A 17460-nucleotide genomic window follows, 5' to 3' on the forward strand; every position below is an offset into this window, starting at 1 on the left:
GGTGTCCACAGACTTCCTCACTCCACATCTTTCATGAATCACATTATTTCGTATCCTATCCACTCTCTGTATTCCACATACACTCCTCAGCAGTCCCATCTCCACTACACTCACTCCTGACTTCTCATTTTCATGTCACACCATAGTCTCACATCCATATGTTAAAGTTGGCACTAACACTCCTTCATGTAAGCCTCGTGTAGTTGCAACACACAAGCCTCTGTTTCTTATCAAGGCTTTCATTGCACCAGCTACGTTCCTTCCTTGTGTCACTCTACTTTCCACTTTTTTTGCATATTTCCCTTTCTTTTCTATCACTGTACCCAGGTATTTGAACTCTCTCACCAGTTCCAGTATTTCTCCATTCACTGTAACATCGCACTGTGAGTCACCTTCTCTTTCAATAACCATCACTTTACTCTTTCCTACATTTACACTCAAGGCACGATTCTCACAGATATCAATAAAACTCTGCACTAGTCTACCAAGTTCTTATGTGGTATTTGCAAGTAGTACTGCATCATCAGCATACAACAAAATTACCAACGCCATCCCCCTCTCCATTACTCGTGTTTTTACTTTTCTCATCACCCCATCCATATATATATATTGAACAACCAAGAGGACATCACACAACTTTGTCGCATGCCCACACCGATCGTGAACCATTCACTTAGCTGCCCATTAACCCTTACACATGCTTCATTACCATCATAAAAACTCTTGACGGCACCTAGCAGCTTACCATCTACACCGCACATGCGCAAAACTTTCCACAATCCTTCTCTGTCCAATTTGTCATATGGTTTTTCCAAATCCATGAATGCCAAAAACACCTTATAGTCATTCTCCCAATCCTTCTCCGCTATCTGTCTCACTGCAGACATTTGATCCACACATCCTCTGCCACTCCTAAATCCACCCTGTTCATCGCTCACTAGGACTTCTCATATTTCTCTTACTTTCTCTGTAGTAATTCTTCCATATTCCTTCCCTACTACACTCAATAAACGTCACGATAATTCTTGCACTCAATTCGTTCACCTTTATTTTTGTACAGAGGCACAATCACAGCCTTGTTCCACCCTGCTGGCACAGTTTCACTCATCCATGCCTTCTTACATATCTCCAACAAGCACTTCATTCTGTTTCTCCACCATACTATATCATCTCTGCATACACCTCGTGAACCCCTGCTATTTTTCCATTTTTCAGCCACTTCACAGCGCTCTTCACCTGTCTGAGTGTCACGTCTCCTGGCACTGCATTCTTTCTCTGCACACCCTCAAAACCAATCATGTTTGCAGCCGCACTACTTTCTCTGTTCCCATTCATCAGGCTTTCAAAATATTCTTTCCATCTGGTCCTTACTTCATCCCCATGGGTTAATAAAATACCACCTACACCCTTCACACCATCACATTTCTTTCCACTTTCACTCCTACATTCCCGCCCCTCTTTCCAGAATAACTTCCAATTTTCAGAGTAGCCTAGTTTGCATTCATTTTTTTTCATCAATAGTCAATTATATCCTTCTTTCTCCTCTCCACTCGTCTCTTTACGTGCTTCTTGCTCTCAATATATTCAGTTCATGTTTCAATTGAACCCCAAACCTGTAACAACTCTAGTCACTTCTTCCTCTTTTCCTCCACTGCTCTCTTAACCTCATCATCCCACCATGCCGTACCTTTCTTCTTTGTTGTTACTCTTGCCACACCACACACCACTTTAGCATTTCTAACTAAGCAATCCCTATATGAATTCCACAGGCTGTCCAGATCCATTTCATTCCAAATCACTGATTCTAACTCCTCCCCTACTTTGGCCCTGTATTCATTTGCCATTTCTTTGATCCTTAGCTTTTCGACTTTCAGTCTTTCTCCCTGACAGCTCCTTGCTCTCCTGGTCAACCTCATTTCTCTCAGTTGGATTTTGAATACCACAATCATATGATTTGACAGACCTCCATATCGTCCCCTCATGGCCCTCATTTCAGCAACCATTCCCAGCATCGACCTCTCTATGAGCACGTAATCAATCAGGCTCCTTTCAACACGATCCCCGTTCCCTCTATACCATGTATATTTATGTGCATCTTGGGTATTTGAAATACGAGTTACAAATGCACAACTTCCTTTCCGTTTTCAGTCGTTTCCCATTATCATTGTCTCCTGGTACTCCATTACAACCTATTATGTTATCCTCAGGATCAGTGCCTACTCTTCCATTCATATCACCTATTACGATTACTTTATAGCTCCTGGGCATTTCTCCCACTGCTTCATCCAGCTCACCCCAAAACCTGTCTATCTCTCTCTCTCACTGCTGTCCTCACACGGTGCATACACTACAATCACCACCACTTTCACGTTCTCAAAGTTGAACTTGACGTACATACATTTCGAGCTGACACATTTGTAATCTCTTATTCCACTCTTCCACACCTCATTCGTGAACACAGCAACTCCTTCTTTGCATCTTCCTCTCCCATTCATGCCCGATTTTACACATTTCACACCCTCCCACTCATCCACTTCACATCCATTCATCTTTGTTTCACACAATGCCATCACGGCATATCTCGCCCTCTTAAACACATTCACCACTTCCACCCTCCTGCTCTCCTCATTCACACCTCTGACATCCCACAAGGCCATGTGAATCTGCCCATTTGGTTGGGAACCTGGGCAGGTATTGGGCCCTCCGAGGCTCTCTGAAATAACTGCCATGATTTAGTGATTTTGGATAGGGGAATCTGGGGTACTCTCAACCTTGCCAAAAACCGCGGTTATATGGTTACCACCCAGCGCAGTAAATGGTTTCCTGGGTACAGGAAACCATTTGGCTTGTCACTCAGTATAGAGGCCATAAGGCATCCCCCCACTGAGTGAGTGGATGATGGGCGCCCCTATCCACCACACCATATATATATATATATATATATATATATATATATATATATATATATATATATATATATTGTTACGGAACAGAGAGAGTTAAAGAACACTTCAAGTGAGAATACTAAAATCACTACTGTCCCGCAACGTTCCAGGTTCAAAACAAATGACTTAGGTAAAATTACAAGTTGAAGTTTAATACTCAAATTAACAACTAAACATTCAGGACTCATAAGGATAATGTAATGGCAAAACATGTTACATATATGGTTAACTGCAATAGCCTCTATTAAGATGAATTTAGCAAGAGCAAATTTATCTAAGTCAGCCCTGATAAATAAGAAAACCGGATAATGCTCAGTTAAAGCAAGATATAATATTATTACAGATACAAAACATTATTAATAATGGCTGACATTGAAAACTCTACATGAATTACAAAAAACCTTACCAGGCCTACGAATTAACGCCTTAGACCATACAGTACAAGAAAAATGGTAACAACACTTATACTCAAATTATACAGCAGCTAGATGGCTGGAGACATCCTGAGCACTCACAAAAATAATAATACACTATACAGGGGGAGGACAGAGATGTGAAACAGAATGAGGAGTAGATCTAAGTGGCAATTAATGCAGAGACTGAGCTCATTATATAGGGGCCGGCAGAGCTTGATACAACTTGTAAGAAGGACGCGCAAATGAAGCCATAGGGGACAAAGAGTTGACACTCCTGCTCTGAACAACAAAAAGAACGACTTACTCTACTATAACGGGGAGAAGGGGGAAGTGAGGTAGAACACGCAAGCCTTGTCACTATGGAAGCCACGAGGCGAATCGTGATCAAACATGCAGCATACTGTACGTTAGAATTATACAAAGGATGGTGAAAGCATAGGCTATGTAACACCTCCCAACAAAGAGAAAGAAATTTACAAAGGAAATTTCTTATTACTCTAAAACAATCTGTCTAAAGTCTAGATAAGCAATCTGCAATAACATTTTCTTTCCCCTTGACATGTTGTATGTCTAATGAATACTCCTGAAGAAGTAGACTCCATCTTGTCAATTTCTGATTTTTATTTTTAAACTTACTAAGGAATTTCAGTGGGTTATGATCGGTAAAAATGACTATGGGGTCAAAACCAGAACACAAATAAAATGAAAAATGCTGTAAACCCGAAATCAAGGCCAAAAGCTCTTTCTCAATAGTGGAGTAGTTCTTTTGAGGTGGAGTGAACTTCTTACTGTAATAAGATACAGGGTGTTCAATACCCTGATCATCCTCTTGCAGCAAAACAGCCCCAGCTCCTGTATCACATGCGTCAACAGCCATCTTAAATGGCTTAGCAAAATTTGGAGTAGCGAGAACTGGCTGACTTAATAGGATAGCTTTAAGTTTACTGAAAGAGGATTCACAGTTATCGCTCCAGACAAATTTAACTCCCTTTTTCAGTAGGTCTGTAAGTGATGATACAAGAACTGAAAAGTTAAGAACAAATCTCCTGTAATAACCTACCATTCCCAAAAATCTTTGTAGCTCTTTCCTACTTTTAGGTCTGGGAAGATCACTTATAACCTGAACCTTAGCTCCTGGTGGTGCAACGTGTCCATCACCAATTACGTTCCTAAGGTACTGAACTTTAGCTTGACCAAACTCACACTTTGATAAATTAGCTACAAGATTAGCCTGAACCAAACGCTCAAGAAATTTACTGACATGGCATAGGTGATCTTTCTAGTTGTCACTGAAGATTAATACATCATCAATATAAACAACACACCCTGCCAAACCCTCTGTTACAACATTCATGAGCTTCTGAAAAGTGGCTGCTGCATTCTTCATAACATATGGCATTACAGAACATGCAAAAGTCTTTCCTGGTGATATAAAACATGAGATCTCCCTAGCACGTTCAGTCATAGGTACTTGCCAATATCCCTTTAACAAATCAAACTTACTTATGTACCTAGCCTTTCCGATCTTGTCTATGCAATCTTCCACGCGAGGGAGAGGGTAAGTGTCTGTTCTGGTTATCTGATTAACACATCTGTAGTCGATGCAAAGCCGCTGTGACCCACCTGGCTTAGGGACTAGAGTGACAGGAGAACTCCACTCGCTCTGACAGGGCTCAATCATCTTGTGGTCCAACAGGTAGCCAAGCTCCTTCTGAATGAGAGGAACTTTCACTGGGTTCACACAGTAAGGAGGCAGTTTAATTGGCTTTGCGTCTCCAACATCAACATCATGCATCAACACAGTGGTTCTTCCTGGAGTGGCACTGAACACTTGCGGGTACTCCTGCAGTAATGCCGAAAACTCCTGCCTTTCCTCGGGAGCTAGATGAGAAAGCTTAGTCTGGAGGTCATTCATGATATCAGGATTCTTCCCCAAACTCTCACTCAGGCTCATACTGCATGGGAGATCTTCACTTGCAGACTCGGGTGGAACAGCTACAGTGCAGACTGGGTTATTTTCGTCCCGCCTGTGATACAACTTTAGCGTGTTGATGTGACAAAGTTGCTTGTTCTTTCTACGATCTAGTGTGGCGATGACATAGTTGACATCACTGAGTTTCTTCTCCACGAAATAAGGACCACTAAACTTGGCTTGAAGAGGTTGCCCATGCAACGGTAGCAGAATCAAAACCTGATCTCCTGGCTGAAAGTGGCGTAACCTGGACTTCTTATCATACCAAGTCTTCATCTTCTCCTGAGCAGCTCCTAAATTCTCTCTCACCAGCTGTAAAGCAATGGACAGCCGTTCTTTGAACATCATCACATACTCCAGCAGGTTGACGTCATCTTCCTCCGACAGCCAGCATTCCTTGAGTAGCTTAAGGGGTCCTCTTACTTCATGGCCAAAAGTGGTTCAAAGGGTGAGTAGCCCAGTGATTCATTTGGAGATTCTCTTGCGGCAAATACAACGAATGGAAGACCTTTATCCCAATCTTTCTGACGTTCCAAACAGTATTTCCTGAGCATCGATTTGAGTGTTTGATGATATCTCTCCAACGCTCCTTGGGTCTGGGGATGGTAAGCTGAAGACGTGATCTGGGTGATGCCCAACTCTTTCAGAGACTGCTTGAAAACATTTGACATGAAATTACTTCCCCGGTCTGACTGTACCTCCTTGGGCAAACCAAACTTGGTGAAGAACCCTAGCATTTCCTTAACTACGTTCTTTGCTGAGATATTTCTAAGTGGAATGGCTTCAGGATAACGAGTAGCCATATCAATCAGGGTCAACACATAAGAAAATCCTGAAGAAGTCTTAGGAAGAGGGCCCACAATATCCACCAACAAACGGGTGAATGGCGCCTCAAAAGGAGGAATGCGAACTAGAGGTGCAACCTTTTCGGTCTGATTACACTTCCCCACAACTTGACAGGTGTGACAACACTTACAATACCAGGAAACATCTCTGAAGATACCTGGCCAGTAGAAGTGTTTCAAAATGCGTGCCACAGTCTTCCTCACTCCAAGGTGTCCTGCCAAACTGGAATCATGAGCCACTCTAATGATATCCTACCTACAAACACGAGGGATGACAACTTGATGTACAACCTCCCATTCACAGTCGGCTGATGCTGTTGGGGGTCTCCACTTCCTCATAAGTACTCCTGACTTTATATAATAACAAGTAGAAGAACCAGCTGACTCTTCCTCACTGCAAGCAGAGTTAGCTAGACCTTTCAACTCAGGGTCAGCAACCTGCAACTCAACCAACTCTTGATGAGACAAATTATCAACACTATGGGGTACTGCCTCATCTCTCTGAGTGGTCCAAATTAGCAAGAAAAGTGTCAGCTAGGATAACATAATCATCATCATTATCCTCTAAGTCACCAGTAATCTTAGACTTAGCCCTAGTGACAGCACATGTAGAGAACACATCAGGGACATCACAATCCTGGGTCGCAGTCACTGGTTCACTAGACAACTGAGGAGCTGGACACACTTGACTTCCACCAATATTATTTCCAAGTAAGAAAGTTACATCTGACATTGGGAGTGTCTCAACCAACCCAACCATAACGGAACCTTTAACAAAACCAGACTCTAAATTCACTCTGCACAGAGGGACAGAGAAGTAATTATTCCCTACACCTTGTAAGATTACAGTTTCATCAGAGGAATTAACATTAGAGCCTAGAACGCTGGTCAGCATAAGGGATTGGCAAGCACCTGTATCACGATATATTTTAACTGATTTCCTGTCATTATTGTCCAGTGGATTGACAAAACCATCAGACAGGAAATTAGCACGTGAACTCTTGAGAGTGTCACCCACGTTACTGCTCAAAAGAGGAGCTTCATCATGAGAATTTAATTTACCCCTCAAAGCAGGTTCAGTTAACTCGGTTAAAGAATTCTGGGAACTCTCACGGGTGGACACTAGACCAATTGACTGAATATTTAAAGACTCCTTTTTGTTCACATCACGCTGTCTCCTGAAACATTTCTCCGTAGTATGACCAAGCTTACTACAAAAAGTACATTTACTTTTCTGAAATCTAGAGGTGAAGCTGGTATTTACTTCCTGAGAAACATCATCTTTATTCTCTTCCCTGTTACCTGTACTCTGAGTAGAGGCAACGTACTTACTCTCAGCTTTCCTTTTTTCTTTAGAATATCTCTTGTGAGTGAGAACATATTCATCAGCTAAAACTGCAGCATCAGACAAATTATCTATTCTTTTCTCATCAAGATATAGGCTTACATCTTTATTAATACACCTTTTGAAGTCCTCCAGCAAAATCATCTGCTTAAATTTATCAAAATCAGAATTTACATTCTTAGAATTTAGCTACTGCTCTAACAGATCTTCTTTGATTTTTTCATACTCAACATGGGATTGCTTATGTTGCTCATAAGTTGTCCTAAATTATACTCTATAGGCTTCAGGAACAAGCTCATAGGCCTTAAGAATCAAGCTCTTAACTACATCATAATTATCAGATTGGTCCTGATGCAAAGATGCATAAGTTACTTGAGCTTTACCGGTAAGAACAGTTTGAAGGAGTACTGGCCAATACTTTTTGGGCCAATTAAAACCTGTAGCTACCCTCTCAAACAACTGAAAATACTTTTTTTAAATCAGATTCATTAAAAGGAGGGACAAGTTTAACATTTTTAGCCACATCGAAATCATCAGAGCTAGATGACCCAGTTCCACTTTGTTTCATGCGATACTCATGGTCTGTCTGAATCCTAGCAATTTCAATTTGTGCCTGTGCCTCCTGAATACGAGCCTGAGATTCAACCTCCTTAGCACGAGCCTCCTGCAGGGCTAGCTGTAACCTAGCTATTTCAATCTGCGTTTGCTCATCTGGAGGAGTTATATTAAACAAGCTTTTATTAATCATGTCAACAATTTGATCTTTAGACTGATGAGAGCGAACAGCAATTCCCAATTGTTGAGCAACAAGCTTAAGTTCATTCTTTGTTCCGTTTTCTACATCACACACTGTTTGCACATTTGACAAAAAATCTTTGGGTTCATCAAGAGTAATAGTAGACATCATGAATAAATCACAGACATAAAATATCAAGCAATATCCTCATGATAATATCCTGAATATCCTGATAAGAGGTCGCCAAATTTATGTTACGGAACAGAGAGAGATAATGAACACTTCAAGTGAGAATACTAAAATCACTACTGTCCTGCAATGTTCCAGGTTCAAAACAAATGACTTAGGTAAAATTACAAGTTAAAGTTTAATGCTCAAACTAACAACTAAACATTCAGGACTCATAAGGATAATGTAATGGGAAAACAGGTTACATATATGGTTAACTGCGATAGCCTCTATTAACATGAATTTAGCAAGAGCAAATTTATCCAAGTCAGCCCTGATAAATGAGAAAACCGGATAATGCTCAGTTAAAGCAAGATATATTATTCTATCTATCTATTGCCAGATGCCTCAATCCCGTTTGGGGTTGCCACAAACAAATCGCCTCCAAGTCGCCCTGTCCCCCGCTATTTCACTCAACTGCTCCCAACTCACACGCCCCTCTCTCATATACCTCTCCACCCCATCCCTCCATCTCATCCTCGGCCTCCCCCTCCCTCTCCCCCCCTCCACCTCACTCACATACACTCTCTTCGTCAGTCTTTCACCCTCCATCCTCTCCACATGGCCAAACCACCTCAGTGTGTTCCTCATAACGCTTCCTATCACATCCACATCAGCACCACAACGCTCCTCTATATCCTCATTCGTCAGCCTGTCTCTCCATGTGACTCCACAGGCTCCTCTTAAATAACTCATTTCCACTGCTCTCACTCTTGACTTGTGTCCTTCCAACAACGTCCAAGCTTCACTTCCGTACGTTAGAGTTGGTATCACAATACTGTCATGTTGTAACTTTTTCACTTCCATGCTCACTTCCCTGTTTCTTATCACTGCTTTCAAAGAACCAGCAACCTTTCTTCCCTGCTGTACCCTTTCAAGCACTTCACCCTCCAAACCTCCATCCTTACTCATCACACTACCCAAGTACTTAAACGTACTCACATTTTCCAATTCCTCACCATCCAACCTCGCTGTACATTCACTGACTTCACCTCTCTCAAAGACCATCACTTTACTCTTCCCTACATTCACCTTTAGATTCCGTTTCTTACACACTCTCTCAAACTCATCCACCAAGCCTTGCAGCTCCCCTTCGTCTTCACTCAACAACACAGTATCATCTGCAAACAACAGTACAGGGAGTTTCCAAACACTATCCTCTCTCACCAGGGCCACTCCAACATCCACTACCCTACCTTGTACCTCTTTTATTACCCCATCCATGTACAGATTGAACAACCATGGAGACATGACACATCCCTGTTTCAACCCAACTTTCAAAGAGAAAAATTCACTTAGTTCACCATCCACACGCACTGCAGCCATCGTACCATCGTACATACTCTTCACAGCATTCAACAACTTTCCATCTACTCCATATATTCTTAACACTTTCCCCAATCCTAGTCTATCCACCCTGTCATATGCTTTCTCCATATCCATGAAAGCCGCATACAACTTCTTTCCCGTCTCTAGAAACTTTTCCACTAAAGATCTGAGAATGAATATCTGATCTACACAACCTCTTCCCTTCCTAAAGCCTCCCTGTTCTTCTCCAACTAATTTCTCTGTTCTTTCTCTAACTCTGTCAATAAGTATCCTACCATACACTTTTCCTATTATACTAAGAAGACAAATGCCCCTATGATTACCACACACTTCTTTTTCCCCTTTTCCTTTGTACAAGGGAATAATTATACCTGACTTCCAATCCTCCGGGACTCTACCTTCCTCCCAGGCCAATCTGCACATCTTCCACATCCATTCTACTACTATCTCTCCCCCATGCTTCAGCATTTCACCACACACTTCATCAATTCCTGGGGCTTTCCCTGATTTAACTTTCTTCATTGCTTCCACAACTTCTATCCTACTGATTTCTTCCTGTCTTCTCACCTCCCTCCTCCCAGCCATTCCCCAGCCACTTATACTCGCATTACTTCCATCCTCTATGTTCAACAATTCCTTAAAGTGTTCTCTCCATCTGCTCACTTTTTCTCCCTTCTCCACTAGTAATCTACCATTTTTATCTTTCACTCCCCTGTTAACTTCACTTCCACCCTGTCTTACTCTTTTCACCTCTCTCCAGAACATTTTCTTACAGTCCCTCCACTTTACACTCAAATTCCTTCCAAATTCCTCATCCACTCTCTTCTTACTCTCTCTTACTAATCTTTTCACCTCTCTCTTTCTTTCTACATATAACTCTCTCTTCCGCCTCTCAACCTCTTCCACGCCCCTATTTCTCATCCATTCATTGTATGCTTTCTTCTTTTGTGCCACAGCCTGCTTCACCTCTTCAGTCCACCACGCTGTTCCTTGCACCCCCCTCCGTCTTCTCTTCCTTCCACACACCACATCACATGCTGCACATATTTCTTCTGTAAATATTCTACACACACCTTCCACGTCCCCCATCTGCTCCAATTCATATTTGCTCAATCGTTCCTCCACTTCTCTCTTATACTCTCCCTTTTTCTCATCCTCTTGTAACCTTTCCACTCTCCTTGCAACTACTCCTTCCTCTTGTCTTTCCCTTCTTCTATTGCTCCATCTTACTTGAACTTTAATTCTGGCCACCACCATGTACTGGTCAGAAAGTCCACTCCCCCAATCTCTATAAACTCTTGCATCCAATATACATCTTCGCATCCTTTCATCCACACACACATAATCAATCATTGCCTTCCTTTCATTCAGTTCACCACCCACCCTTCTCATCACTCGCCATGTATACCTGTGGATCATTTTATGCCTGAAGAGGGTATTGGCTATCACCAACCCCCTCCCAGCATAAATGTCCACTAATGCACTTCCATTCTCATCTATCTCAGCAGGCACACCCCACTCACCAACTGTTCCATCCACCTTCACATTCCCAACTTTACCATTCACATCACCAATCAAAAACACTCTCTCATTCCTTCCAAACTTTTCCATGCACACTTCTACATTTGTCCAGAACTCTTCTCTCGCTCTTCTAGCACGATCTTGCGTTGGCGCATACACACACACAATCGTTCACATTTGTATTCCAACTTTCAACTTTACCCACACAGTCCTTGATCCAACTGATCCATACTGTCTTATGCTCCTCTTCCATCTTTTACTCACAACTATACTTACTCCTTCCTTTGCCCTCTCATTCTCACCAACTCCTGCACATATACCCCATCCATACTCTCATTCTCTCACACTTTCTCCTCGTCATTTTGTTTCAGTTATTCCACATACATCCACTTTCGCATCCTCAAGCACCTGGACAATCTCTCTCTCTTTCACCTCATCATTCGCTCCCCTTACATTCCAAGTTCCAATTACAATGTCCTTTGTGCGGTCCTTGGTCGTCACCGTTTGGTCAGTCCTTGTCCGAGGCTTATTGTTTTTTTTTTTTTAGTTAGTTGTTTTCCGGGGAGGGTCACTAACCCTCCGCCCGCCAACCATTTTAGTCGCCTTTTACGACAAGCAGGGATACTGGGGGAGTATTCTTGAAAAACCCCCCTACCCCCAGGGGTATATATTATTACAGATACAAAATATTATTAATAATGGCTGACATTAAAAACTCTATATGAATCACAAAAAACCTTACCAGGCCTACGAATTAACGCCTTAGGCCATACAGTACAAGAATAATGGTAACAACACTTATACTCAAATTATACAGCAGCTAGATGGCTTGAGAGTTCCTGAGCACTCACAAAAATAATAATACACTATACAGGGAAGGACAGAGATGTGAACCAAATGAGGAGTAGATCTAAGTGGCAATTAATGCAGAGACTGAGCTCATTATATAGGGGCTGGCAGAGCTTGATACAACTTGTAAGAAGGACACGCAAATGAAGCCATAGGGGACAAAGAGTTGACACTCCTGCTCTGAACAACAAAAAGAACGACTTACTCTACTATAAGGGGGAGAAGGGGGGAGTGAGGTAGAACACGCAAGCCTGGTCGCTATGGAAGCCACGAGGCGAATCGTGATCAAACATGCAGCATACTGTACGTTACAATTATGCAAAGGATGATGAAAGCATAGGCTATGTAAGAATATATATATATATATATATATATATAAATATATATATATAGTATATATATATATATATATATTGTTACATAGCCTATGATTTCATCATCCTTTGTATAATTCTAACGTACAGTATGCTGCATGGTTGATCACGATTCGCCTCGTGGCTTCCATAGTGCGTGTTCTACCTCACTCCCCCCCTCCTCCCTTATAGTAGAGTAAGTCGTTCTTTCTGTTGTTCAGAGCAGGAGTGTCAACTCTTTGTCCCCTATGGCTTCATTTGCGCGTCCTTCTCACAAGTTGTATCAAGCTCTGCCGGCCCCTATATAATGAGCTCAGTCTCTGCATTAATTGCCACTTAGATCTACTCCTCATTTTGTTCACATCTCTGTCCTCCCCTGTACAGTTGTTATTATTTTTGTGATTGCTCAGGAAGTCTCCAACCATCTAGCTGCTGTGTAATTTGAGTATAAGTGTTATTACATTTTTTCTTGTACTGTATAGCATAAGGTGTTAATTCGTGGGCCTGGTGAGGTTTTTGTGATTAATGTAAAGTTTTACTGTCAGCCAGTAGTAACAATATTTTGTATCTGTAATAATATATGTTGCATTAACTGAGTATTATCCGGTTTTCTCATTTTATCAGGGCTGACTTAGATAAATTTACTCTTGCTAATTTCGTGTTAATAGCGGCTATTGCAGTTAACCATATATTTAACCTGTTTTTGCCATTACATTATCCTTATGAGTCCTGAATGTTTAGTTGCTAGTTTGAGCATTAAACTTTAACTTGTAATTTTACCTAACTCTTTTGTTTTGAACCTGGAACGTTGCGGGACAGTTTTCTCAGTTCCCCACCAATATATATATATATATATATATATCTATATATATATATATATATATATATATATATATATATATATATATATATATATATATATATATATATATATATGTGTGTGTGTGTGTGTGTGTGTGTGTGTCATCACGTTCAATTCGCTTTGCGTCACAGATAAGTGAAGTCATACATGCAGTTTATTTCGTTTGTGCGATATATATTATCGAGTTACAACCCTGCCTCTTGCGTCAACGTAAATCATCGACCAAATATTTTGTCCCTACAAAGGAATCAGTAATATATGTATTTTTTTAGCGTAATTTATAGAGATTACCATATACGTCTTTATTTACTTAGATTCTTGCCAAGTAAATCTGTCCAGTATATAATTAGCTTCAAGCTTCATTCAGTTTCCTAACAGGTTAAGTGTAAACAGTTGCGTAATTTAATACACTGTATTTTCTGTACTGACACTTAGTGATCTTGTTTTCCATCCCCAAAGGAAGTGTGTAGTTGTAATTAAGTACTTTTGTGTGGGGGTACAGCAAGAAGTTTATTATTTGTTTTAAAGGTCCACTTTACATGTAATTTTGTTTCGTTTGCAGCTAACACTTTTTTTCTTTTTTCAGTTACTGGTTAACATCTTGTTTCTTGCACTGTTTACACGCATTCTCCACCTGGTCTGTTGTTGTTATTATCGCCCACCTTACGAGGCGGAGCGATAATGTTTTTGCCTGCCTCTGTGTGTCTCTCGGTGTGTGTGTGTGTGTGTGTGTGTGTGTGTGTGTGTGTGTGTGTGTGTGTGTGTGTGTATGTGTGTGTGTGTGTTTCCATTATATCTCATGAACGGCTTCAGGTACCAACATGAAACCGTCAGGGCATCAAGATATGGCCAAAATCTTGGTCGAATTCGAAAATGGGCACTCTTGGTCAACATTAAGGTCACCAAAATGGCTGCCAAATATCAACAACTTTTTATCCCCCACCTTTAGCACCATTATATCTCATGAACGGCTTGAGCTATCGACATGAAACCTTCAGGGTATCAAGATGTGGCCAAAATCTTGGACTTGGCCAACAGCACATTCTGGCGGCCGATTAGAATTCGACTCCCCAGCGTTTTTCTTTCATTATTTATATGCCATTGTAGTCCAGGAATTATTTAATTCTCTTGACCTTCATTCCAGGCGGCAACAGATTTTTCACTTTTGACAGCTAGTTAGAAAATAAAAATCCATACTAACCAAACTCTGACTTGTCATATAACATCTTTCAGGTATTTTAGTTCTGTCTTAATTTTAGTTCTGTCTTAATTTGCAGGTATCATTTATCCATTATTGTGATTCTTTTCATTGTCCCCTTTCCTTAGCTGATAGCTAAACTTCTACTTTTATCATTCCAGATATCAGTTAACTTTGCAAATGTTTGCAGCAGTAGTAAGCAGTATTGATAATACATCTCGTTGTAGGTAGCTACAGTACATAATTATATGAAGGTGATCCTGTTTCTACTACGTTTTAGTAACTTGCAAAGAGTCGGTTGGTAAAATTTCTGCTTTGTCATATTGATGAGCTAACTTCCTGCATAATCCCTTTCAGATATTTGTACGGTTTTTAACTGGAACTTTATCTTTTTTTTTTTTTTTCTCAAAAATTCTCTCAGTGACCTCCCAGTTTCAAAATGTCGCAGAGCATAAGATGCACAACCTTTTCTTGTAGTTTACCGGATCTTTTTTTGCTGACCACATTCATGTTTGCTGCATGTGAAAACTCTGCCATAACCTTGAAGAGAAATGTTATACGGCATATTCTGAGTCCCGATTTCTCGGGTTCAGGTACGATGCGACCTTGGGTTTTTTGTTCTCGACCGGGTCAGTCACAGGCAAGGAAGGAAAGTTCAAACACAACTGGTCAAAGGCTCACTTATATATTAACAATAGACAATTACACACACACCCGTGATCAAAACTATGGGACATATAATAATCAGATAATCTCAGAAGGCTAGCCCTTACAATAAATATCTCCACCTAGTTCAGTGAGCTTGATCTTTACACAGTATTCTACCTTTCCTTACATAGGATAATTTTCGCACAGTGTCGTACATATGATTCACACAACACACCAGGTGCACTTGGTCCCAGATAAATAACAGACAGTCAAGTATATCTCAATATACCCAAACGCGTGACATAGACGACAGTATATAATCAAGTCCTTATACATATATTCGCGTAACATAAACGGCGTCCTATGTTAGTTATATGCATCCGCGTGACACAGACGATACCCTAGCTATCCTTATGCTACGCTTGCGTTACATAGGACGAGAGAATATAGCATTCACGATCTATCCGCGCGTGGGGGCAGAGGGGGGGAGGGGGGAGTGGTGATATAGACTTCCTTACGAGACAGGAAGTTGGGAGTATACCTCATATATCACTTTCTATTCACTTCATATGGCCAAAACAAAAGAGAGGGGGGAAGGGGTGCGGCACTGATGCTGTCTGTCCGTATGTAACACTGGGGGGGGGTGATAATCACACTTGGGGATGGCCCGTGGCCTAGCACCAAGCACTCCGCGAGTGAGCATATTGGTGGGGAGTTCACTATTTCACACGGGGAGGTAACGCTAGGGATGGAGACACTGGGGCGAGGGGGCGGGTCCACTGGGGTAGGGGCTTCCCAGACACTAGGGGACAAAGAACCTCAGAGTCTTTTACTCACAGAACAGGCGGAGAGGAGTGCTCGGGTCATGGGTGGCAGGAGGCCCTGCGCCGGGGACCACAAGCGGTGGCCGGGCGTTGGGGTGGGCCGTCCGGAGTGTATTCCAGGGGTAGGTCGCCTGTGGGGTCGCCACAAGTCCCATAGGAATTGGTGGGTGGCGTGGTTTGCAGCCCTCTTTCTGTACAGGCCTGGGTGATGTGGGGCTCTCTGGACTAGGGCCGAAGAGGGCCAGGGGGCGCGCCACTCGATGCTGGCCCTTGGTTATTGTCGGGGTACTGGGAGTGGACCTGGGGGGGCCTGGACCTGGGGTCAGCTGTGGGGAGGGCGGTGCCCTGGCTGAGCTGCCGTCTCGTCCGACAGGGGTGGCAGTCAGGGAGGAACTGTGGCCACTTGCTCTGGAGGTCCAGCTACTGAAGCAAGCGTTGGGGAAGGCCTGCTGACTCTGGGGGCTGCGGTCCTCACCGTTGCAGTCCTAGTCCTGGAGGAGTCCGACAACACCTGGAGCTGCAGGGACAGGACACTGGGTCTCGGGGACGTCACGCCCACTCTGGTCTCTGACGGGGTCCCTGGAAAGGAGCAGAAACCACCCTCTCGTATAGAGGGGTGGGGAGAGGGGCACCTTACTCTGCCACCAGAGTGGTGGACAGGGCAAGAGGTATCGTCCTGTACAGGAGCCTGGGGACGAGCGGAGGGAGAGTGGCTGAAGGCCGACTCTCCTACTTGGTGGGATGGGGAGGCCCTGCAGGAACTCTGGTCCGGGCTAGACGGGGGAGGTCCAGAGGACTTTCACTCTGTCAGACAGCCCCTTTGGGCACTACCTGGGCTCCTACGGGGGACAGAAGGGCAAGAGGAGTCGGGGGAGGCTCCTCTGGGCACTACAGATCCTGGCGGCAGGGAGAAGGCGCCCGATGGATACTCCTGGCTATTGCCACAGCTCCAACAGAGGCTGCACTCCAGCCGTGGACCTGGCAGCCAGGAGAAGGAGCCAGATGGATACGCCTGGCTATTGCCACAGCTCCGACAGAGGCTACACTCTAGCCGTAGGGTCTGGGACCCCTCTCCCAGAGACACCACTGAGTGGCGGCGATGCTTCATCCCGCGTGGTACCTCTGGCAGAGAGTACCCCAGGGCCCGCCTTCCTCCTTGGGGTAGCTGGCAAAGGTCGTCTGGTGGACGTGCCAATGTGCTGGTTCCCAAAGGTGGTTGGCAGAGGGTGGCTAACCGATGGTCCTTCCACCCACAGTATACCCGACGGGTGATACTGTGCTGCTGCTCCTTTGGGGGAATAGCAACCCTTGAGGCTCCTCCTGAATCCTCTGTTAAAAAGGAGGCCGATCCAGGGGACTTGGCGTCTGAGGGTTTGCTTGGGATCTTGC

The sequence above is a fragment of the Coenobita brevimanus genome, chromosome 1 (genome assembly GCF_032717465.1).
Source record: "Coenobita brevimanus isolate Jiangsu-jjx chromosome 1, ASM3271746v2, whole genome shotgun sequence".
NCBI classification, from domain to species: Eukaryota; Metazoa; Arthropoda; class Malacostraca; order Decapoda; family Coenobitidae; genus Coenobita; species Coenobita brevimanus.